This window comes from Equus asinus, chromosome 23, assembly GCF_041296235.1.
Source record: "Equus asinus isolate D_3611 breed Donkey chromosome 23, EquAss-T2T_v2, whole genome shotgun sequence".
NCBI lineage: Eukaryota > Metazoa > Chordata > Mammalia > Perissodactyla > Equidae > Equus > Equus asinus.
Window position 1 is genome coordinate 14,674,335 of NC_091812.1, and position 22,301 is coordinate 14,696,635.

The 22,301-nt window shown below is 48.8% G+C and overlaps 1 long non-coding RNA gene across 3 annotated transcripts; it reads left to right on the forward strand.

Annotated features, from left to right (window-relative positions):
• The first annotated feature begins 783 nt into the window (after window positions 1–783).
• LOC106841121 (uncharacterized) lies at window positions 784–17,080 on the forward strand. 3 transcript variants are annotated; one of them, XR_011497430.1, is made up of 5 exons: window positions 784–1,780; window positions 11,504–11,708; window positions 12,990–13,089; window positions 14,596–14,668; window positions 15,009–17,080. It is a non-coding gene; the product is annotated as an uncharacterized lncRNA (long non-coding RNA). The 3 variants fall into 3 exon arrangements; XR_011497429.1 differs by having other exon boundaries at window positions 787–1,780; window positions 14,596–17,080; XR_001400552.3 differs by lacking the exons at window positions 14,596–14,668; window positions 15,009–17,080 and having other exon boundaries at window positions 791–1,780; window positions 12,990–13,781.
• Window positions 17,081–22,301: the final 5,221 nt, after the last annotated feature.

Genomic DNA, 22,301 nt, shown 5'->3' on the forward strand with positions numbered 1-22,301 from the left:
GAGCCTATAATATTATCCTTCCATTCTCCAGAGGGGGAAACCGAGGAAACAGAGAGATGGTGACTTAGCCGCCTGAGCACGGATCTTTCGTTTCCTTCACGCCGGATGCTCTTCCTAGGGAGCACGGTACACCTCTCCTGTCCCTCACCCACCCTCTCCCCACAGCAAGATATGGAGAAACTGGGATGGACTGGCCTTCGCAGAGGGAAAAACAAAGAATGCTAGGTTTTGAAATATTATTTTAAAATGTTTGTTTTAAAGGCATCTAGTCCTGTTAGCTAGGAAAGCTGGAGAAAATACAAGAGTTCAGGGGTTTGAATTCTGCTGAGGCTGGGAAAACGCCGGCGATGGCTGTCCCCCAGGCGGCCGGGCTGCTGCGTTTTTCTAGCACCTCTGGGAGTTGTCTGACTCCGAAGGCCACGTGTGACAAACCACGTGGAGCCCTGAGAATTCCGCTGCCCGCCGGTCCCCACGGAGAACAGGATCCGGGAGCTCCCGGGCCGGCCGGCCGCGCGGGGGCCCGAGGACCTGCTCTGCGCGCCCGACGCCGGGCACGGCCTGGCTGCTGCTGCTCGGCGCGCAGGCCGGTCGGGCCCACAGCCCGCTCCCCGGGACGCTCGGCCTCTGAGTGCAAAGCTTACGAGCCGCGAGCAGGGACTGCCGGCACTGGGCGCCTTCCCTGGACCACGGGGTCGTGGGTGGGGCGGGCGGAGGGTGGGAGGGCCGCACGCGGAGGGGCTGTGCGGGAGGGCTGCGGCACTGAGCCGGCCACGGCGAGTCCGGGCAGGGGCGCGGCCGCGGGGAGGCGCCGTGCTGGGGGTCGCCCTGGCGGGCAGCGCGGAGCGTCGGCTGGCAGGATGCCGGGCACGGCGGCTGCACGGCAGCCCAGGGCGCACACGCGGGGAGGGCGCGAGCCGGAGAGAAGCGACTCCCTGGGCGCGGGAGCGCGAGACAGAGGCCAAATTATTCTTGCGGGGGAGTAGCCGGGGGGGGGGGGGTGGACGGCCCCCGGGCACGAGTGGACACACTTGCACCCTCTCCTCACCCTCGTTGTGGCCCAGTGTCCAGTCCTGGGTCCGTCTGCCACTGCTGAGCACCGTCCGCCCCGTCCCCCTCCAGCCTCCCCTGCCTTCGCGCTGCTCGCGAGCCGCAGCAGCCACCTCTTTTGCATGCCCAGCACTGTTGGAGAAGGTGGGGACGCTCTACACAGTGCTTTGGGCACCTTCCAAAACTGTGCGTCTAAAAAGAAACCGGCGTTGTAAAAGAGGGCTTTAAAAATGAGGGCGCCCTCGTCTTCCTTGAACAGGAGCAGCCCCCGTCGCCTCGCGCCTCCCTGCTGTTTGTCTCCCCGTCGGGCGGCGGGCAGGGAGGTCTGGAAAGCCTTCAGGATAAGCACAGCGGGAACACTGCGCTTTCACCCGGAGGAGGCCACACACGGAGACGGGACGCGGAGACCCACACACACACACACACACACACACACTCACACACGCAGATACGTGCAAACAAAAAGAAATCTCCATTCAGTCCATCTTTCAACATGAAGCAAACACACGGCAAACATTGCAAAATCCGTGCTTGGCTGGCGTGGCCACAGCGCCTGCAGACGGGCATCAACGCGGATGCAGGCGTTAACTCCTTGTGTGCCGCCTGGCGGTTTATTCCTCACACGAATGGAGAAGCTGGGTTTTGTGAAAGCCCCTAGAGCAATCAAATGTGATGGTGGACAGAGTGTGCGATTAAGGGAGAGAAGCAGAACACTTCAAATAACATTTTAAAGGTGAGTGATTGCAATATTGATTATTCGATATTAATCCCAACTTTGATAAACATATGGGAGACTACAAGGAAATACACTCAGATGTAGCGTGGGATTATCCAGCTCTGGGCCTCTCAGACTTGAGTATGTGCACGTTCTGCTGGGGTCTGGTCAAAATGCAGATTCCGATTCCGGACGTCTGGAGTGGGGCCTGCTGGCCAGCGTGTGATGCCGGCAGCAGCCGGCCAGGGTACACATGGGCTGTTTTCTTCTTTCTGCCTTTGGCATTTGAATATCTTCTGTAATGAACGTATTACTTACTTTGATAATCGTGACACTATTTTCCTTTTGAAGATAAGGTATTTGTAGGTTAAGGTCAGGGCCTCCTCTGACCACATCCTGGGAGATGAGACTTCTCAACAGGAAGGGCAATTCACAGCTTTGATTCTCAGCCCAGAGTAGGGGTCTGGGGGAAGCCCTGGGAAGCTTTACAAAGGACGTGCCCCCTGGGGACTTGTCGGAATCGGGGGAGGCTGTGTAACTGGAGAGCTCCTGGACCACACACCATGCCAGATCCCCCGGGGCAGAGAGCCACCACACAGCCGCCTGGTCCAGACTTCCCACTTTATGTGTTCACATCTCTGCCTGCTCTATGGCTGTCAGTGCAGTGGCCTGGAGTGGCTGAGTAAGAAACATTATATTTTATGTTCTTAACCATAAAACCCGTTGTTTTATGCTTATCTACAGTAAATAGAGCCACTCACTGCTCGTTCTTTGTGCTAAAGAAACCGTCCCACAACTCACTTTTATCTAAGCGATTGAGAATTGTAAAGAACTGCTGATGACCTCGTCACTCTCTTGAAGACATTGTGCAGGCTGAGGCAGGGAACCAAACAGGACCTTCAGACTACCAGTTGTAGAGGTCTCAAAGGGGGTCAGTGGCACCAAGAATCTGACAGCTAAAAATACCAAATAAATTGGCATCTTGGTGAGTCCTTCTGTCTATGGGGTAACACGAACATCACTGCCCAAAATGTTCCTCTTCTATGGAAGCACAGAGAACCTGTGTCATTCAAAATGCTGTCATAAATACAGCAATATTAACTTAATCATCGGTAATATGTATATTTACATCTTTTTGTTGTCTTGCCTCAAGGATAAGGAAAATGAGATGGGCTGTTTTATTAACTAAATCCTCTATGTATTATTTAATTAAGCAAGATAATCAAATTTAATTCAAACTGGTGTAAGCAAGAGAATGGAAATTTATTGAATTATGTGACTGAAAAGGCTACTTTCAGGCACAGCTGGATCCAGGTACTTTAATAATGCCATCAGAACTTAGCCTCATTCTTTCCTTCTCAAGTCCTCTTTCCTTCATGTTGGCTCTTTTATCAGACAGGCTTGTGATTGGGAAACAGATGCTAGGAGGTTTAGGCTTATTCTGCATCCTCTCTAAAACACCAGAAAAAGAAATTTCTGTCATAACAACTAAAGCAAACATGCCCTAAATGACTCTTATTACCAGAACTTGGATCACGTACAAGAATCTGGACCAATCATTGTGACACAGGGGACCCATTCTTCCAGGCTTTGGGCAAGTGCACACCGTGAACTGAGGCCATGGAGAGTCCAAGTTCTGATTCGCCAGGCCTGGGGCAGGTGCCAGTCCTGGATCCAGACATGAATGTAGTCAGGGAGTTATGAGCAGAGAAGTAAGGTGTTGGCCTGCTCCCACACAGACCCATCATGGAGGTTCAACTGAGGCAGGATCCACTTCCGGGCTTGGTGGGTGGGTGTCTGCAGGACTCTGTTCCTCCTAGGCTGTGGAGTGAGGACCTCAGTTCCTTGCTGGCTATCGGCTGGAGGCCACCCACAGTTCCTTACTATGTGGGCGTCTCCAGCGTGGCAGCTTCGTCATCAAAGCCCACGAGAGAGAGAGAGAGCACAAGCGAGCTGCAAGATGGAAGTCATAGCCTTTTGTAACCTAGTCATAGAGCAAGTCACTCAGTCCAGCCTGTGCCCAGCACAAGGTTTGCAGCAGGGTGTGTCCACCAGGAGCTGGGCATCGTGTTGGGCCCTCTTCAAAGGCGGCCCACCCAAGGACCCCGGGCCTGCATTCAGGATTCCTCCAAGTCGTGTTCCCTCGGTTCTTGCACTCTGCTTTCTCCTAAGTGACGACGCAGCCAGTCCCCACCACGTGGTGTCTTTGGCTCTGACACAAGGCGTGTCTTCATCCCTCCCCGGCACTTCCAGGTCTCTCTCAGAGAAGTTCACGCAGAGCTCCCATCACCCACCCTCTGTCTGAGGGTGACTGCCTCCCAGCCAGGCCACCTGGTCAAACAGCTTGCACATACTCAGCTGGTGTCCACTCCATTTCAAACCTCCTAGCCCCAGCTGGACACCCCACCCCCCCCCCCCCGGCACCGCCCTGGGAATTTTGGGAGAGCGATCCTCACCACAGGGATTTCAGAACGGAAGCGTTTGTCAGACTGAGAAGTGAGGCCTGACAGGGAGGATCGTGGACCGTTTGCTCAGGGCTCTGCTGAGGGGCGTTGGCTGAGAGCACGGTTTCTCACAAGCTCGCAGAGAAATGACTGCAGTGGATGAGTCTAGATAAAGAAAATTCTAACGGTCTGCTCTAGCCCGGTCTATGCAGGTCAGATGGCATTGCAGAGAAGACACAGGTGAGCTTCCTTCTGAGATCCAGGTAAGGCAGCTCCACAGCTGACAGGGCCTGGATTCGGGGGATGGCTGTGGTCTGCCCCACAGTCCCTTCATACCGGGACACTGAAGGACCGGCACAGTGTGTGTCTGCAGTCCACAGACATGCTGAACTGCTCCGAACACATCCGAACGTGCTAACATACACCTCCTTTGCCCATTTTATATATTTTATTATATATTTTCCTGTTATTAAATATTTTCCCTCTTCAGTCCATTTTATATATTTTATTATATATTTTCCTTAAAACTCCTCTTTTCTATGTTGGCATCTACCCTCAGTGGCCATTTTGAAACTTGTCTGCTAGACATTTGAGTCACTTATGTCTTTGTCTTCCTCCCTCCTCCCTCGCTCTGTCTCTCCCTCTCTTCTTCCCTCCTCCCTTCTTTCCCGCTCCCTCCTGCCCTTTCTTTGTTGCTGTGATGCCAGCCCTCTCATGACTTGGAAACTCGCTGGTGTTTCCAGAGCAGTTTTGAACACTCATCGGAAGGAGGCAGGTCGATGGTCCCCGCTGCCCTGTGGGCATTTCTCTAGACTGAACCCCTTGAAGTGGGCATCCTGAGATCGCACAGCCTTCACCACAGCAGTAGTGTGTCTGGCCTTTTAGGGCTGGATGCCATTGACATGTCCTACTTCTGTTCTTCTTGGGGTACCCATGTTTCTTTAAAATGATTTCTCTCTTCTTCCGGCTGGTTTTTAAAGAGATTTTATTTCTACCTGGAGTCTCAAACATGTCGGCAATGTCTGCTTGGGTTATTCTTTTCAAAGAAGTTTTCCTGTTGTTTCTTTAATTGTGTGTTTGCACACCCGTGTTCCTCTCGTTGGAGGGTCGTCGCTGTGTTAGCCTGCCAGGGCGGCCGTGACAAAGCAACACAGCCTGGGCGGCTTGGACAGCAGACGTTTGTTCCTCACGGCTCTGGAGGCTGGAAGCCCAAGATCAGGGTGTGGGCAGGGCTGGCTTCCTCTCCTGGGCTGGTACGTGGCCGTCTTCCCTCTGTGCGAGTCTGTGTCCTGATGTCCCGCTCTTATAAGGACACCGTTCATTGGGTCCGGGCGCGCCCACGGGACCTCGTTTAACTGAACCCCCTCTTTAAAGGCCACGTCTCCCAGTCCAGTCACATTCGGAGGGACTGGAGTGCGGGTTTCAACATATGAGTTTTAGGGGAGACGTGATTCAGCCCATAACAGTTGTAAAATACAGTTAAGCAAAAAGGAGATAAAAAGCCACCTATAATCTCACAATTTTTGGCCTTCCAGTGGCTTCTGATTGTGCTTGGCATAAATTCCAACCCCTTACTTCAGCTATGGCTCCCTCCCTGACTGACCTCCTCCCTCTGCTGTCTCCTGGACCACTCACTCCCACCTCAGGCCCGCGGCCCACCCTCCTCAGGAGGCTCCTCATTTGTGCTTGCTCTGCCCAGATGTGTGCACAGCCAGTGCCTTCCGAAGCCTTCTGATTGGGGACTCAGTTCAGGTACAGAGGATTCCAGAGGCCTCCTGGGACCCCAACATGAGGCTGCCCTCTCCCCAGGCGTCCTAGAACTGAGCTGCTGCACCCGCACTGTGGACATCTTGGGCTGGATAGTTCTCTGTTGTGGGGCTATCCTGTGCATTGTGGGATGTTTGCAGCATCTCTGGCCTCTGCCCAGGAGAGAAGCCAGTCGCACCTTCCCAGCTGCCACAACCAAAGTGTCTGCAGACAATTCCAAATGCCCCCTGGGGGTAAAATTTCCCCTGTTGAGAACCACTGTTCTAGAGAAGCGGTGTAGGGTAGTGGTCAAGAGTGTGGGTGTGGGAGTGTGGTTCTGGCTCTCATCTCTGTGCTTCAGCTTTCTCATTTATAAAATGAGGGTAATAATTATTCATAATGTATTAACTCATTTAATATGAGTTAGTTTACTATGAGATAAGTTACTGTGAGGATTCAGTGAGATAATACGTATCAAGCATTTGGAGCAGCCCCAGACCCGGAGCCAACGCTCAATAGCATTAGCCGTCATGAATCCCTCTCATTGCTCTGATATTTTCCTGTGGATGTTTCTGGTTATTAGTCTGTAAACGCCACAGGCAGCTGCCTGGAACACTGCATGCACGCACAGGCACTCGCTAGCTGTGTGCAGGAAGGACGTCCCCTTCCCCAGCCCCACCCCGCTCGGGCTCCACTCCTCTGTCTCAGTCCACATCCAGGGACAGTGGCCATCTTACCTGGTTCATGGAAACCAGCCTTGGCCTCCCTTTCTGGGGCTCACAGGCAAGTCTGTGGTCGCCCTACCCTACCAGGAGGCGGACCCACAGTCCCCAGAGAAGGTTAGAGGACGTTCAGGCCCCAAATGTCACCACCATCACTGCATGGGAGATGCCAGATACACTCATCTCTCCCTTTACTGCACTTGTCACAGATTGCAGGTTTGTGGCGACCGCGCATTGAGCGTGTCTATCAGCATTATTTTTCCAACAGCGTTTTCTCGCCCTGTGTCCCTGCATCACATTTTGGCAGTTCTTACAACATTCCAAACATTTTCCTTATTATTATATTTGTCATGATGATGGGTGATCAGTGATCTTTGACGTTACTATTGTAGTTGTTTTGTGGTGCCACAAACTGTGCCTATATAAGACGGCAAACTTAATCAATAAATGTCGTGCGTGTTCTGACTGCTCCACTGACCAGCCGTTCCCCCTTCTCTCAGGCCTCCCTGTTCCCTGAAATTAGGCCAGTTAATAACTCTACCGTGACTGCTGAGTGTTCAAGTGAAAAGAAGAGTCACACGTCTCTTACTTTAAATCAAAAGCTAGGAATGATCAAGCTTAGTGAGGAAGGCATGTTGAAAGCCAGGCTAGGCCTCTTGCACCAAGCAGTTACCTAAGTTGTGAATGCAAAGGAAAAGTTCTTGAAGGAAATTCAAAGTGCTAGTCCAGTGAGCACATGAATAATAAGAAAGTGAAACAACCTTACTGCTGATATGGAGAAAGTTTTAGTGGTCTGGATAGAAGGTCAAACCAGCCACAACATTCCCTTCGGCCAAAGCCTAATCCAGAGCAAGGCCCTCACTCTCTTCAACTCTGTGAAGCTGAGAGAGGTGAAGAAGCTGCAGAAGAAAAGTTTGAAGCTGGCAGAGGTTGGTTCATGAGGTTTAAGGAAAGAAGCCATCTCCATAATATAAAAGTGCAGGGTGAAGCAGCAAGTGCTGATGGAGAAGCTGCAGCAAGTTCTCCAGAAGATCTAGCCAAGATCATTAATGAAGGTGGCTACACTGAACAGATTTTCCATGTAGACAAAACAGCTTTATATTGAAAGAAGATGCCTTCTAGGACTTTCATAGCTGGAGAGGAGAAGCCAAAGACTGGCTTCAAAGCTTCAAAGGACAGGCTCACTCTCTTGTTCGGGGCTAATGCAGCTGATGACTTCGAGTTGAAGCCAATGCTCATTTACCATTTTGAAAGTCCAAGGATCCTTAAGAATTATGGTAAATCTACTCTGCCTGTGCTCTATAGATGGAACCACAAAGCCAGGATGACAGCACATCTGTTTACAATATGGTTTACTGAATGTTTTAAGCCCACTGTTGAGACCTAGTGCTCAGAATAAAATATTCCTTTTAAGATATTACTGCTTATTGACAATGCACCTGGTCACCCAAGAGCTCTGATGAAGATGCACAAGAAGATTAATGTTGTTTTCATGCCTAACACAACATCCATTCTGCAGCCCGTGGATCAAGGGGTAATTTTGACTTTCAATTCTTGTTATTTAAGAAATACATTTCATAGGCTATAGGTGCCATAGATGGTGATTCCTCTGATGGATCTGGGCAAAGTCAATTAAAAACATTCTGGAAAGGACTCTGCATTTTAGATGCCGTTAAGAACATTGGTGATTTATAGGAAGAGGTCAAAATATCAATATTAACAGGAGTTTGGAAGAAGTTGATTCCAACACTCATGGATGACTTTGACGAGTTCAAGACTTCAGTGGAGGAAGTAACTACAGACATGGTAGAAAGAGCAATAGAACTAGAATTAGAATTGGAGTCTGAAGATGTGGCCGAATTGCTGCCATCTCATGATAAAGCATTAACAGATGAAGAGTTGGTTCTTATAGATAAGCAAAGAAATTGGTTTCTTGAGATGGAAACTACTCTTGGTGAAGATGCTGTGAAGACTATTGAAATGAAGACAAAGGGTTTAGAATGTTAGTTACATAAACTTAGTTGATACAGCAGCGGCAGGTTTGAGAGGACTGACTCTAGTTTGGAAAGAAGTTCTACTGTGGGTAAAATGCTATCAATCAACATCGCATGCTACAAAGAAATTGTTCATGAAAGGAAGTGTCAACCAGTGCAGCAAGCTTCATTGTTAGCATATTTTAAGAAATTGCCACAGCCACCTCAACCTTCAGCAACCGCCACCCTGATCATTCGGCAGCCATCAACATCGAGTCAAGACCTCCACCAGCAAAAACATTATGACTCACTGAAGGCTCACATGATGCTTAGCATTTTTTAGCAATTAAGTATTTTTTAATCATTTAAATTAGTTAATTTAATTAACTACTTTTTTTTGACGTGATGCTATTTGCACACTTAATAGACTGCAGTATAGTGTAAACAAAACTTCTTTATGGCCTGGGAAACCAAAAACTTCATGTGATTCTGCTTATTGGGATATTCACTTTATTGTGGTGGTTTGGAACCAAACCCGCGGCATCTCCAAGGTGGTACTTGTTTCGCAAGCATCTCAACTGGGCAACCACACAGAAGGAGGTTTCCAGTGGACTCTTTCCAACGTCCACAAGGGAGGCCCCAGTCTGTGTTCCCATCTGGATCTGTCGGCACCCACATTAGCTCTTCGATGCCTATCTGCAGCGTGAGGAGGTGGAGCAGGCCATTTCTAATGTGAAAGTGACGCCAAACACCTCGGTGCTCACTGTGGGCCAGCACAGTTCTGAGTACGATTAGCTCCTGTGATCCCCCGACCACTCCACGGGGTCTGCTCCTACCCTAGTACCCCCACTCCACAAAGAGGAAACTGAGGCCTGGGAAGGTGAATAACTTACTCCAGGTCAAGGAGGGCCAATGTGGACCAGTTTTCCCAGGAGTTTCCTGGTTTCAGCACTGAAAGTCTCAAATCCAGGGCAACCTTTCAGTCCCCGGCAAACCAGGATGGTTGGTCACCCAACCTGGGTCACCCAGCTTATAAGTAGAGGAGCTGGGTCTGGAACTCAGTCAGTGGGCTCCAGAATCCACACTCTTAACTGCTATGAAAAGTGTTCTTGCAGATACTGTGATGTACAGTAACCAAGGGAAACTCAATCCATCAGTGCATCAAACTCAGAGAGATATCCTGAAATGAATCTTATTTCTGTTATAATAAAAAAAAAGGTGGGTCTGTACACCAAAACCATAGAGACTGCAGAGGAAATAAAGTTGATATTTTCCCTTTGTCTACAGTTACCAAGTTTATGCCCTATCATTGGCCTAAAGACCTGGTCCCTCATTTTATGATCTCGATCCAAAAGATGTCTCCATTTCTGAAAGGATGAACCAGTGATCTCCCATGTTGATATTCGGTGGATGCAACAGACCTTGCATTGAGTTTCCCCACGACAGTGCTCGCCTGGCAGAGACTGAAGAAACTTTTCCTTAAGTATTTCGTCCAACCAACAGGACTATTTCTCATAGCTGATGATATGACTTAGAATAAAATAGAGACTCGAAGGTTAGCTTTCAGACTGAGTTGAAAGTTGTCTGCAAAGGGCAAGAACCCCCCAGCTAAGCTTGCTGCTTGTTGTTAGTCTTTGGCTCAGCACCCACTGAACTCATCACAAATACGCTGCCACCTCCCCGGGCCTTCGGCTTTTTCTTAAAGAAAGAATGGCATTCTGGCCTCTCTCTGACCTCGAAATCTTGGCTAAACTCTCCTCGGGGGTCTTGGGCTGTTTGGCGCTCTCTCTGGTGGACTGCTCTTCACAGATTCTCGAACAGCCTGGAGACCGCGGAGGCACGGATGCGGCTGGGCTCAGTTCTCCCCTGGACTGTCAGGGGCGCTCGCGAGGTTTCAGACAGTAAGAAACCCGCAAGACTGACAAAGAACCGCCCTCCTCAGGATTTAACCAAACTTTAGAACACGTTTCTCAGAGTTTACCATGCATGCGAATCAGTGGGGGCTTCATTAAAATTCTCCCCGTGCCGCCCGGTGATTCTGATGCGGTACAGCCCGGTGGGCTCGGCGTCTTCATTTTCAACAAACTCCCCAGACGATTCTGATGGGCTTTGCAATCACCCTCTGAGAAACTCTGCCCTGAGATATCAATTAAGGTTTGTCTTGCAGGTGCTTCTTTAAAATTTCCCATTTAAGAAAAAATGGAAATCTAAAATGCAAAGTGTTTCCCATATTTTCTCTTGGCTGTATGTTTTGTTTAGCCCCCTAATCACAGGTGTTTGGGCAGGCATGTTATCACTCCACACATTTCACGTATATAGCTATAGCTAATTCCTATTCATTGCTGTGTAGAAATCCAGAATATGACCACACCTAAATGAACACCCAGGTTGGTTTCAGTTTTGAGCAATTATGAACAATGTTAATATGAATATATTTTTTTAAAAGGTCTAAAACTGGAATCCCATCTTTACAAAGGCCATCTCCAGTGTCAAGGACTGGCTAGTTAGAGATGCTGATGGGGACAAGGAATAAGCAGGGCAGAGCAGGGGTCTCTCTGCAGAGAGATGAACATGTCAAAATTACCACCACCTTTTAAAATTTTAATGAATTCAAATAAGATAAAAATTAATTTATAAGAGACTAGATTTAGGGTCAAGGAATGTCTGAACTGGCAAATTCTAGGTAATCAATGCTCTCATTTCACAGAGGAGGCCCTGTGAAGTGATTTGCCCACAGGCAAGAAGAGGTTTGGAAGAAAAATAAGTAGACTAAGTTATTTCCTCAGGAAGCACAGGAAGCCGCAGAGGTCAAACAGTTGCTCCTCATTCTTCTTTCTTTCTCCCATCATGTTCCAGGACGCCTGCATTTGAAATGAGGAGAGAATACTCGCTTCCAAATGCTGCGTCTGAGCACCGCTGGCAGGCACATCAGCGATGGAGACAGATGCCAGCAGCCAGCCAGACCCCCATGGCAGGGCTGCATCTAAAGTGGATCCAGTGTGCAGGTGCCTGAGCTCCAGGTCCCCGGTGAGCAGCTGCCCGAGCTCCAGCTCAGCTGTGGGTGCGTAACAAACACGATCCAAGAACCACACAGCTCCCTTATTTTGGAGGAATTGGGAACAATCACTCAGCCACACTCTGCTTCAGTAGGGCATCCCTTTCTTCACACACTTGTCACACACTCAACAGGCACTGGGCACTTGTGAAGTGTGGGCACTGGGTGCACAAGATGAAGATGACATGGTCTTGTCCACAAGTAGCTAGCAGGCCAGTGGGGAGGTGGATGGGAAATGATTAAAACCCAAGCCGTGTGATAAAGGTGAGGTGCACACAAAGAGGCAAGACTACAAAATATTTGCAGTGACCTCTTTCTTCTTGGCCATCAGACCTGGACAGCCCCAGGGGTGCCCAGCTGCCGACCCCTAGTATCAATGCAAAGATGCCAAGAAGTAGGCCACCACCAGAGGGCAGTGTGGGGATGTTGGTCCGCACATGCTCAGTTTTTTAGTTTCGCCATCATTCTGGGATTGAGGATGGCAAAGTAGATTTCAGCAACAAAATCAATCGTCAATTTTTCTTCATCCAAGGAATAGTGCATAGTACTTCTTACAACTGGCTACTATAGCTATATATTAAGCCTGGGAAAAAAATGAGGTCCCACAACTTTCTTACTGAGTTATTTGTTATCCAAACCAACATTTTTCATTGTTTTTCTTCTTGTTTTTTTTTTTCTTCCTGGCCCTCAGAGGCATAAAGCCCAGTCTGTAACAATTACATGGAAAAGTGTTATCATTTTGATTTAAAAATGAAATAAAACATGGGCCAGCCCAGTGACGTAGTGGTTAAGTTCGTGTGCTCTGCTTCAGTGGCTTGGGGTTCCAGGGTTTAGATTCTGGGCACAGACCTAGCACCACTCGTCAGCCATGCTGTGGCGGCATCCCACATAAAACAGAGGAAGATTGGCACAGATCTTATCTCAGGGCCAATCTTCCTCAAAAGAAAGAAAGGAAGAAAACAAAATGGAAAACTAATGTCTTTCCATTTCTTTAGGCTTTGCCTAATTTGCTTTAGACCTCTGTGGACATATTGAATTTTATGTTGGGCTCATGGAATAAAAGGATCATTAATACAGAAACAATGGCCTCAACAAGCCAGCAATGGGCAACTTTTCCTAGGGTTTCTCTCTGGTGAACAGAAGTTCCTGTAACAAATAATGCCAATTCTCCAGTAAGTTGATGAAGGCTGTCCCTTTCTTGCCAGCCAGGTGATTCTGAAGGAAGGAACAGCTGCTCAGGAGCGAAGGTGCACGTTACATGCCCTCATATACTATTTTCTCTTTCAGTCTGAGATCACTTCATGTGATTTAAATGAAAGAAGAGGGCATGAAGGCTGAGGCAGACGGATTACACCACAGAGGGGGCCACTGGCTGCTCCAGATGAAGGTGAGAACAACGCAAGGTTCCCGCCAAAATGCCCCGGGAAGAAATTCCCTTCAGAGCCTGAATCTGGCAAAAACTCCAACACCGTGTTAATCGCCATAGCTGGTTAATCGCCATAGCTGGATTCGATCATCTGCCCTGGAAATACACGGGAGGCAGCTGGCTCGGGCACAGCTTTAAAAGTAGAAGTGGTGCACACTGATCTTAAGTCCTAACTTCGAGTTACTGTGAGACCTCGCAGAATCTGTGTGCTTTCCTTCCCCAAATATGTAAATGATATTTTAACATGTATGTGGATGAATTTGGCCTGAGAGCTACCTGGAAGAGAGGCGTATGTTTTACTTTTAGATAATTATTAATGTTTTGTCAAATAATTCTATTAACACAATTTCTAGATAAATATTTTGTAATAAAGACAAGGGGGGGCCGGCCTGGTGGCATAGTGTTTAATTTCGTGTGCTCTGCCTTGGTGGCTCAGGGTTTGCGGTTCAGATCCCTGGCGCGGACCTGCACACCGCTCATCAGGCCATGCTGTGCCGCATACAAAGTAGAGGAAGACTGGCACATATGTTACCTCAAGGACAATCTTCCTCAAGCAAAAAAAAAAAAAGACAAGGAATAAATTTATATTTTCTCCTTTGCCTCTCAGAAATTCTCTTTGCTTTGCCAAATAAAATAGAATATAATTTTTAAGCAAAAAATTGTGATTAATTTGATGTCTCTAATCTGTATGCTTTTAAGAAAAGGAGGCCAAGATTTTTTCTTCTTGTTTTTCTTTTATTTTTAAAGTCGTAGACTGATAAAATTTTGATATTTATTTGTAAGAAGTTGGTAGCAGAAAGAAAAACTAATATTTAACACATTACAAACCTGGCCACTGTGCCCAAGGTGGCGTATTAGTTGTAGAGAAGCAAAAGCTTCCCGTGAGAGAATTCCTACGTTAGGAAGTCACGGAGGACGTGAGGGAGAATGGGAGAAGCTGGCCGTTTATATCAGCTGGACCAATTAAGCCATTTACAAGCTGTGTGACCTGGGATAAAATTGTTTACTTCTCTGAACCTCAGTTTCGGAAAATTGGGTGTGACAATAATCATAACCCTACTTTTGTGGCCTGACAAGAGTATGTCTTCAGAAGATCATAGCTAATGATTCATTACATAGTTGTCACTCAATATAATGTCCACTCTATTCTGGGACACTAGTGCTGTCCTCAAAGTGCTCTCAACCTAGTTAAGGACACAGAGAGGCAAAGACACCCTTTCTAACTCCATTTCGATGTTTCCAACTTCTTGCTGGCTGTTTCTCCTTGGATGCTTTGCCCCCAAATTCCGAGTGTAGGAAACAAAGCTTCCTTTCCCTCTTCAGGACTCGCTAGTTTCTGGCAGAGGTATTTCACTTTCCCGCTGGCTCAGACTCCGCCTCGCCTCCAGCCCTGGTCTTGCTGATTCTCCTCACCAAGTCCATGGCACCCTTTCTCCAGGGTCTCTTCCCTCCCTCTCTCCATTCCAGGGGCCTCTGAGCTGCCCACCCTGTACGCCTGGACTGGCACCTGCCTCTCCTTCAGGCATCTCACCTGTTCAAGGTATCTGACCTTTTCACCGGACCCACCTGCCAGTCCTTCCTGCTCAGGAGTTCAAAGAAACACTGACCTCTTCCCCAGGACATAAGCCCTTCCCAATCCGGCCATAACCTGCCTCCCTAATGTTAGCTCCCTGGGGACAGATAAGCTGACTGTCTCTTTGAAAGCCGCCGTGGACACCCTCTGCCGCGCCTCTGGCTGTGGAGTTCCCTCTCTTGGTCCCAGTCCCCACTGACTTGATCACCCTTGCGGCCAATTCAAATCAGCTCTCCTCATTGAAGTCTTCCCGCTCTCCAGGGCCTTGTCCGTCCCTTGACCAATGCTGGCCATATGTATTCTCCAGGGCTCTGCTGCCAATTCCCCATGGCCTTGAGAGGTTGACGATCTAGTCCGTGGAAGGTCTTCTCTGCAGCCCAGTTGTGAATTCCCCGAGGCCGGTTTCTGGTCAGACTTCTGTAGCTTCCAGCAGTGCCTTCAACCCCGGCCTCCCTTGTAGCAGATAAGGATGTGGGTGCAGAGAAGATAAGATGCTTGCTGAAGACCCCACAGCCTGGTAAGAGCGGAGAGGCACCTCCTGGCACCCTTCCTGTACCTCGCAAGGCCTGAAATGAGCCATCCTCAGGCCCCGCGCTAGTGATCAGAACCCCTGGAAATCTGGTCACACCCACTTCCCAGCCTTGGCTTCCCTGGGAAGATAAAGGCAGAAATCAGGCTGGGCCAGTCGCCTTTGCCCACCAGCCACGCCCAGGTGAAAGCTGTCAGTTTTGTTATTTAAATGTGCAGGGCCCCCCTCCCTGCTCCTGGCACACTCTTGTTTATGAGGCTCCCCCTTTAGCCTTTCCAGTAGCTGCCGAGCTGAGCCGAGCGGGACAGCGGCCCCTCTGCAACCACAGTGGTTGCTGAATCGTCTCTTTTGTGCCAGGCCCACAAGCACTCTGAGGTCTGCAGTTGCCTCAGACTGGCAGCTGTCAGTTTAAATGCAGCCTGGCCATCCTCACTTCCTTTTAGCAGAAAAAAAAAAAAATCCCAACTCAAACTAATGGACCTTGTAAAAGCTCACTTTTTAAACAACTCTGTCTGTGCATTTCAACCCCAAATTGGGATTTGAGATTCCAAAGTGCACGGGACACTTTAGGGAGTTCTAGCTTTGGAATTTCCTTTTCACTCCCAAGCAGAGTTAAGGAAAAAGATCTGATACCCAGGAAGGCTGAAAAGGTCCAGGGTTGTTGTCATTGTCTGCGGCCTGGATCGGGACTACAGACGCGGCACTTCAATAGGCCCCCCCATCCCCTCCCCCCCCCAAAAACAGCCATTTGGACATCCTGTAACCTGAAACGCATACTTTCAAGCAGTTGAGAGGGGTGCAAATGACAGTCAGCTACACAAATAATTTGCCCCCAAAATGTTTATCAGCTCCCTGCCATGGCCATTTCCATTTATAGCTTATAAACGGTTATTAACTGGCTCCTTCCCATCTGATAACCCGCCCAGAACAGGTGGCGAGAGCGGAGGGTGATTACAGGGCCTCCCTGGGAGGTGCTGTGTGCTTGCCTGTGGGTGGTCTTCCTGCCTGAGTCCAGTGCCCACAGGAGAAGACATTGCAGAAAGCCTCCAATTTAGGAGATAACAGTGTGTGTTGTCTGTTTGTGTAAAGTGCTGTCCAAGTACAGCTGGCTCTGCTTTCTGGCCAGCAAACACTGCCAGGAGGGGTGAAGGTTCAGCATCGTCAGCCCCCAGACACAGTCCCTTCCCCCTCTAGTCCTGGGCAAACAGTCCTCCGTGCTCATGTTCCGTGGATTTCTTAGCAGGTTGGATTTGAACTGAAAATGTCGCTCTGGCTGAGGCGGTGTGCACACTCCTGCTGGGGCGCGTGAGCCGGAGGGGTGCCCCCGTCGGAGGGAGGGAGTGCTATTAGTGCTTTGGCTCTCTGTCATTTTGTCCTTTGCTAAGAAAAGCTGTGCAAGTCCCCACAACTTTCTTTTCTCAAAAACACTTCCTGGAGCGACAGACCAGAGAGTCATCAAGCCTGGTCCGCTTGGCGTTTCTCAAGCAGAGACAGCAGGAAGGGTAGACAGACCGCAGCTTCTCAGCCCCGATGCTGTTGACATTTTGGGTTAGATACGTCTCTGTCGTGGGGGCTGTCCTGTGCACTCTAGGATGCTTAACAGCATCCTGGACCTTCATCTATGAGATGCCAGCAGCAACCTCACCTCTGTTGCGACAAAGAAAAATGGCTCCAGATCTTGCCTGGGGGCTAACTCATCCCCATGAAGACACACCGTGTTCAAGCCTGTGAGAACCATAACCTAACTGAGGAGCCGTACCTGAACCACCTTCTGAGGGTAGGAGAGAGGCCACAGCGCTAGAGCAGTGCGCTGGATCAGTGTCAAATAGACCCTCAATAAAGATCTATTAATCAACCAACAAAATTCTGATGAGGTTGTTTCTTTGGGGAAAAATGGTAAGCAGTGAATAAACCAAAAGCTAGACGATTCTTGATACTAAAATTTAAAAAAAAAACCTGATTTCATGCTCCAAAATTTAAAAAGAGACTACGGTGATGATGATGTGATTACTTAAAATAATAGAGACTAATATTTTTGAGGATTTCCTATGAGATAGGCACTGTGCTAAAATATGCATTATTTTCTTTAATCCCAGCCACTGTATGAGGTAGGTCCTGTTATCATGCCCATTTTACAGATGAAGGATCTCAGCTGGGTCCAAGAAGACTGTGTCCCAAAGTACTTTCCAGAATGTTCTCTGACTAGAAATCATTTCCCATTCCCTGAATCTAGAAATGAGTTGAAGAGTTGGAATGTGTTTGGATAATAGGCATTACGGAATAAGCTTTTGAAAGTCTTGAACTCAGAAGAGTAATAACAATACAGCTGGCTTCAGTGATTGCTTGGTAGGAGGCAGGCCTCGTGATAAGCGTGTGGCAAACATTCTTGAACCCTCAGCATCGTCCTTTCACAGGACCCCTTTTGCAACCGAGGAAACCAGAAGTTAAGGGTCTTGCTGGCGGTCCCATAGCAGAACTGGAGTTCAACTCAGCCCTTCTGACTCCAGAGCCCAAGATCCAGATGCTTCTGCTCCGGTAACGTCTGCCACCACGTGGCAAAATGCTGACTGAGTGCCTTAGGTGACAGGCTGGTGGGGCTGCCCATCTCAGCCCGAGATGACCCGTGGTCTCTCTGACTCCTCCTGAGCCTCACTTAGGGGCCCCACGCCCTCCCCCTACAGTTCCCATGGCTGTCTCCTTCTTTGTCCCCATTGCCCTCCGTTTCCTACTCCCTTTTCTGTTTCAGGACTTGCCTCACCAGAGAGGGCAGTAGGGAGTTAACATCTTTGCCCAGATATTCACTGGGCCCCCGTAGTAGTGACTGGAATTCTCCTGTGGGGGCAGCTGACGTAGCCCATGTGTGAGCAGCACACATCTTCCTAGAAGGGGCCTGGGAAGACCATTCCCTCATTAGAGGCCTGACCAACCTCCGTGGGCCTGGCCCTTTGGGACCTCGACTTTCATCCCACAGGCTGGCTGACAGGCCTGGTCTCCCTCTAAATGCCCTCCTGATCATGCAGGAGCCCACACCTCTGCTTGAATTCTGCGACTCTGAGGGTCCTGCGACCTTCTTCAGGGGCCCTTGCACCTTCAGACAGTTCTAGATGTCAGGACATTCTTTCCCTCAGGTTGGTTGTACATCTGCCTCCCTGAAGCTCCACCACTGGTTCAAGTTTTCCTTTCAAAACGTTACTACTTTCCTCCTCAAGACAGCCTGTCACACAGGTGTGAGGAAGTAGGCCCAGAGCGAAATGCATGGGCTCTGGAACCTTACCTAAATTAAACAGCATCCCCACCTACCCACAGTGTGAAGTGGGACGAGCTCTTAAACCCCAGGAGAGTCGGTGTTCTTATCTGTAAGATGGCGACATACTGACAGAATTATTGTAAGAGTTATAAATAATGTGTGCAAATGCCCGACATGGTCATTCTCACCCAGTCTCTATTTGCAGCACGTCTGGGAATACTGCAATTCTCTCAGCACACCCAAAGGATAAACAGGTGAGCAGCATTTTTTAAAAAGGGCCCAATTTGCAAAGGTGGAAAAGTTAACTTTTCCTAATACAGTCCTCCCTTGGCTGTCCACCCCATCATGTTGGCATCAGAGTAGAGCAGCTCACTGTCCTGACAGCACTGTTTTATATACTCATCCTCTTGGCACGTTCCAGTAAACACACCACCTTTCCTTAGCATGGCTTCACCCTACGCTCCATCCTGGAACTCACTCAGTAGGTAGCCTCCTCTACCCTTCATTGCCCAACCCATCTAGCCTAACGTCTTGACCTGCAGACATTGTCATAACAGCACACACAGAGCCTCAGTCATAGATAGAACACATTTGTACACATTGATCAAAAAATTTGGCATGGGGGCCGACTCCACGGCCAAGTGGTGAAGTTCGTGCACTCTGCTTTGGCGGCCCAGGGTCTCGCTGGTTCGGATCCTGGGCGTGGACATGGCACTGCTCATCAGGCCATGTTGAGGTGGCGTCCCACATGCCACAATTAGAAGGACTCACAACTGAAAAATGTACAATTATGTACTGGGAGGATTTGGGGGAGAAAAAGCAGAAAAAAAAAAAAAAAGATTGGCACCATTTGTTAGCTCAGGTGCCAAACTTTAAAAAAAAACAAAAAAACCTTGGCGTGGTTTTCCACAGTGTGATGGTAGAGAAAGCGCCTGTCTGTGGGAGGTACCCCAAATGGCAATTATTACTATTATGAATACCTTTAGAGACTGTTTTCAGGTTTTTCTTCTTTAAAAGCACCTGAGTCTTTAAACTGCTCTTCGTTGACCTGCTCTTCGAGTCCTCACATGGTGACCACCAACCCCCCTAGGCTTGAGTGTGCACTGGCCAGCAACTCCTAAGATTTCATCCACCATGAGACAAACATATACCCAGTGCCCATATGTGCCCTGGAAACACAAAAAGGAGTCAAACCCAGCTCCTTCCTGAAACAAATTGCACTTGCCTCAGCTCCTCTGTGGACTGTGAGATTGTAGCTCAGAATTCCCTAAAAGGGCTGGTTTCTAAGTCCGGGTTCGCACGTAAACAGCCTTGAATTCAACATGTCTCTAAAAGGCACATATGGGCCTTACAGCCTTTGAGGGTGTAAGGCTAGACTGTGGGATTTAGCAGGTTGTGTGACCTTGGGCACGTCATTTAACTTCTGGAGTCTCGTGTCTGTGTCCCAAATGGGCAATAACGCTTACCCTGCCCACTTGAAAGTGTTGGTGGAGAAACCAAATAATATAACTGAAAGCATTTGCAAATTAAAAAAATCACATAAATAAATTTTTCTTTGTAAAATGAAAGGCTTGAAATAGACTCTCCCTTAGGTCCTGTTCAGCTGTAACTCGCTAGGTTTGCAGGGCGGCTGGGTGCTGTGCGCGAAGCTGAGGCGTGCAGGGACACGATGGGCGCACTGGCAGCTGCAGTAACTACCAAGCCTTGGAGATTTTCCCCAACGCGGAGAAATGATAAGCTGTAGCTCTCAGGGGTAGGGCGACGGGTGTGGTCCCGCCCAAGCGCACAAGGGGATGGATTGTTGGAGAGAAGTTAAAACAGCCGTAAAACCCACCGAAGGGCTGGGCACTTTTTGTTGTCACCACGTGCTGGCATTCTAAACAATGCCAGGGATAAAACATTGCTCCTCAGGAAACATGCACCTGCGGGTCTTTCTAAACTCTGGCTGCGATTACTGTAGAGCTTTGATAATATAGACGAAAGCTTCAAATCCGCACATTTCAGCCCTTATCCTTTAATAACACCGTGCTGCACACGAGGTTATTGTGGGGCCGTCCCGCTGACACAGGTGACCTCCACCACATGCAGGCTCAGCTCGGGGCTCTCGTTTCCCGATGCTGTGCTGGAGTCCCCCGGGCTTGCTCTGAGGGCAGGTGGCGGGTGCAGCCCTGGGGTCCTCCACGTTCCTGTGTGTCGGCAGCAGACTGGAAATGAACAGCGACAGTGCAGTGATTGTAAAGGTGAAGAATCAGAACTTGATTACTTTAATTCCATTACACAGGGTGATCATTTGGGGGTTTTGTGTTTAAAATTTAAAACTCAGGCGCAAACGTCGAGGAGTAACATCTTTTCATGAAGTGATTACGTGTAGATTTTACTTCATACCTGAAATATTTTACTGAAGATGAATCATAGCTGTAAATTGAAAGGTACAGTTCTTTTTAAATTGTTTTAGAACTAAAGAAAAATTAAGAAAACCTTGATTATGAATGATTATTACTGAAAATAACATTAGTGTGCAGAGGACAGTATTAAAAAATTGATTTTGGCGCCAGCCCTGGTGGCCTAGTGGTTACGTTCCACACACTCCCCTTCAGTGGCCCGGGTTCAGTTCCTGGGCGCAGACCTACACCACTTGGGCCACGCAGGGGCGGCAACCCACATACAAAATAGAGGAAGACAGGCACAGATGTTAGCTCAGGGATAATCTTCCTCAGCAAAAAAAATTTGATCCTGCTCCGGGAGTCAAATACACCACCCATGACGAGAAACGTGTTTACTTCTCTCCATCGCCATGACTGATCAAACCTGGAAGGACAGGTCACGGGAAGTGGCCAGTCTTTTCCTTTAGGTCACAAACAGGGCTGAAGCCCAATGTGGAGTAAATTGGCTGAACTGAACATTTACGTGCTATTTCTACTGAGACATACAGCAGTGGGTGTACTCATTGCCAATCAAAGACAGCAGAAGAACGGAAGCTATTCACCCATTCATTCGTTCATGCATTCATTCGTTTGACAAATCTTCATGGAGTGCCTTCTACTACACATCAGACACTTTTCCGGAAGTCGGGGGCATAAAATCTCTAGCTTTGTGGAACTTTCATTCTAGTTTTCGGGGAAGGGTGCAGGGAATCAGACAAAAACAAACAAGTAAATACACAGTAGGTCATGAGGTGGTGAGTGCCACGAGATCAGCAGAGCAGAGCCGGGGAGAGGGTGCGCCCGGGCGGGAGTTGGTGTGCTTGTTTAAATACAGTGGCTGGGGAGGGCCTCACCTTAAAAAGGTGACACTTGAGCAGAGGCCCCAAGTCGCGGAGAGAGGGGTACATGCAGATGCTTAGGAAGAGGGAACCCAGAAGGCCAGCCTGCTCTGTAGGAGCCTTCTCAGCTGCCTGAGAATGGAGGAGGCCACGTGGGCGGACAGGAGCGACAGGAAGGGAAGAGGCACGGAAGGGTTCTGGAGGAGGAGCAGGCTCCGGTGGCCCTGGGCCGGTGGAGGTCTTCTCCTAAGAAGCTAAGTTGATGAGAAGCACCAGGAAGTCTGGTTGCCGCAGAAGGACATGGTCTGGCCCCTTTTCCGGGGCTTGATCCGTTGTTGTGTGACTAGATCATGGGAGGTAGGCAGTCCTGGGGGCCACATCTGGTCCTCCACCTGGCCTTGTACAGCCTGAGAGATAAGAACATTTTTTTATATTTTTAAATGGTTGAAAAAAGTCAAAAAAGAGTAATATTTTGTGGCATGTGAAAATTATGTGACATTCAAATTTCGGTATCTGTTTGCTTGTATATTATCTGTGGCTGTTTACATGCTACAAGGCCTAA